The following is a 3159-nucleotide window of genomic DNA, read 5'->3' as shown; positions in this document are numbered from 1 at the left end:
TCTTCTTCTTTTCTTTTATTTCCTGCAACTTTCAATACTCTGTGATTATTGTTTACAATATGTTTGAGTAGTTACCCAGTTGGGTTTAAAGGGATTTTCAAAGGGAATTCATGTGTCTTTGCTTATGAATCGATATATTTAGGATTGATAATCTTCTAGATCTTCTTCGTTTGCCTTTAATCTTACTGCGTGATTCTTTGCTGGCCACTTAGAAGCCGATCTGATATGATATGTTGTGAAAGCTTTCATTGATTGTCTGAACTAGGGTGAAACGAGCAATTCTTCTATAGGAGTGGAAACCTACCTGTAGTTGAGTTGTGAATGTTGATGAGTCTTGTCCTGCTATTGCATCTTCTCCCTTCCAGAATCAGAGTGGAAACCTACTGATTAGGGTTGCGAGAGATAGTTGTTTAATGCTGCAAAAGTAGGCTATTAATACTTCTGTGCCTCGAGTTCTAGAACATACGTAGATGATTACCTTTATCACTTGTTTAAAATCGACATAGCTTAGTCCATGAACCCCTGCGAATTACCCTTGAGCCCCAACGTTTGTCTTTCATTGCTTACAACCTTTGCTTCTTATTCGATTTTTCCTGCTTTCAATTTGTCTTTGATTTATTCGCTTATCACCTGCTTTCATTAGCCTTAGTTTAATCACTTTTTACCTGTTTTAATTGCCTTCAATTGCTTTTGTTTTCTTTGCTTTCTAGTTTAGATTTAGTGACAACCAAAACCCAAAACCAAAACCAAAACCCTTTTAGTTCTAATCTGATTTCAGCGGTGCAGTGAATTCGTACTGAAACAACTAAGTCTCTGTGGATCGATACCCTAAGTACTACAGCGCACATCTGTGCACTTGCTGACATTTAGGGGTTATAAATTTAAAACCTGAAGATTAGTAAAACGAAAACAACCAACCCCGCGCTTTTGCTCGCAATCAAGTTTTTGGCGCCGTTGCCGGGGACTTTGATTTGTTTCGTTGCGAATCCCAGCTTAAATCCATTAGAACACTTGTTTATTTTTACTTTTTCTTTTGAATTTTTCAGGTTTCTCTGAGATGAGAGACCGTGAACATGTTCCCGGAACTCTTGGTGATCCACCAAATCGTGTGGATGGTGATCCAAGCGATGATGACCTGACTGATGATGAGTTTGAAGAACCGATTTATGATGACAATGAGCTAATCGGATCGACAAAACACAAAGATGATGATGAACTGATTGGAAGTTTCGATTCATTCGAAAAGTTCATGGGAGATCGAAGAGCTATTCAACCAGCCTTACCAGATGATGGCAAAACCGAAATAAGGTACCCCATATCCATTTAGTTCAACAAAATCAATTCTCTGGTTATTCATTCGAAAATCCGATAGACCATATCGAGACTTTCGAAGAATTATGTGCAACCATTACAGCAAATGGGGATTACCACAAGTGTAGTCTTTTCCCATTCTCTTTGAAAGACAATGCCAGCAAATGGCTAAAATCGTTGCCACCTGCTTCACTAAAAACGTGGGCAGCGTGTAGAACTGCTTTCCTAAATCGTTTTTACCCTAGAAATCTTTCAAATCTCTTAAGTAAGAAGATAAGAACTTTTAAACAAAAAGAAGATGAATATCTTTTAGATACTTGGTAAAGATTTAGGGAATACCAAAGAGATTGTCCACACCATGGATATGCCGAGGAATACCTGCTAAGTATCTTCTATCGCGGTATAACTCTAGAGTTGCGACACTCTTTTGATATCGCAAGTAATGGAGATTTCACAACTAGATCTGTAGAAGATGCTCACGTTTTCATTAAAAAATTTAGGAAACAGCATCCGAAATCAAGTAACCTTGGTAATTCTGCACTTCCTGAGAAGAAAGAAGAAATTTCGGAAGTTATAAAGTGTCTCCGTCACATAATGAGTCATCTTGGATTGCAACAACCAAATAAGGTACACAATACGTGTAACTTTGACGGTTGGGACAACCAAATGGATTCTTATGATCAAGGGATGATGAACACTGCAGAAGTCTATCAAATTCAAGATTTTCCATTCGTTTCTGATCACCGCGGGTCCATTCGTCCGGACCGCGGCCAAGCAAGCTTTCACCGCGGTCGTTGCTGCTCTGACCGCGGCCAAGACATGATTCACTGTGGTCATGAGCCACCTGACCGCGGGAAACAGTCTTCTGAACTTGCCTGGACACCACCTTCTGAACCAATCTCGGCTATTCAATCTAATCCTGTTCCATATCCAAGTTTTCCCTCTTCTGAAGCTGAAAACCTAAACAAAAAGAATTTAGAGCTTGAAAAATCTATGTCTCAAGAGATTAGTGATCTTAGATCTGAACTTAAAGAGATGCAGAAGGATTTAGATACCCTCCTTAGCATAATAGTCAAAACTAATTCTAAAAACTTAGAAAATTCTGAAGAGGAACCAAGTGAAAATTCTTTCGAAAGCTCAAGTGAAGCAGATCCCTCTGATGATGTGAAAGCTATCACACTTATGACTGGATTAGATTACAAAGAGCCTGAATTTCCTAAAGATCCCGAAGTTGAGGAAAAGGGTAAGGAAAAGGAAAAAGAAAAAGAAAGAATCACGAATGAAGATATTGAAATAGAAGTGGTAGGAGAAAAGGATGGAGAAGAAGTAAGAGAAGATTCATCCCAGAAATCCTTGGAGAAGACCCAATTCCACATCCACCAACTCGTGTCTATAAACCTAAACCTCCATATCCTAGAGCCTTAAAAGCCCCTAAGAATGAGAAAGAAAAAGCTAAGCTTAAAGAGCTAATCGATCAGTTAAATGTGAGATTACCTTTTGTAGAAGCTTGTGCTATGATTCCTGCTTTAAGAAAATACATGAAGGGTATTCTAACAAATTCTTTAACTCTTGAAGAAGGCGTTATGATGATAACCAATGAATTTAGTTCTATCCTGCAAAGCCGAATCCCTGAAAAGAAAAATGATCCTGGAAGCTTTGTACTTTCATGCACCATCAATGATGTAGCTTTTGAGCGTGCTCTCTGTGATTTAGGATCTATCATAAACATGATGCCTCTTTCAGTAGCAAAACGTTTAGGACATCACACTTTCAAGCCCACTAAAATTTCCTTAGTATTAGCTGATCGTTCTGTTAGACAACCAGTAGGTACCTAGTAGATGTTCCTGT

At 38.6% G+C, this 3159-nt stretch overlaps 1 non-coding gene across 1 annotated transcript; it reads right to left on the bottom strand.

Annotated features, from left to right (window-relative positions):
- Nucleotides 1–1568: 1568 nt before the first annotated feature.
- Nucleotides 1569–1676, bottom strand: LOC112083253. The gene has a single exon (XR_002897543.1). It is a non-coding gene; the product is annotated as a small nucleolar RNA R71 (small nucleolar RNA).
- Nucleotides 1677–3159: the final 1483 nt, after the last annotated feature.

This window comes from Eutrema salsugineum, unplaced genomic scaffold (assembly GCF_000478725.1).
Source record: "Eutrema salsugineum unplaced genomic scaffold, Eutsalg1_0 scaffold_7, whole genome shotgun sequence".
Lineage (NCBI taxonomy): Eukaryota > Viridiplantae > Streptophyta > Magnoliopsida > Brassicales > Brassicaceae > Eutrema > Eutrema salsugineum.
Note: the sequence above shows the minus strand (reverse complement) of the source record. Positions and strands in the feature narration are given on the sequence as shown.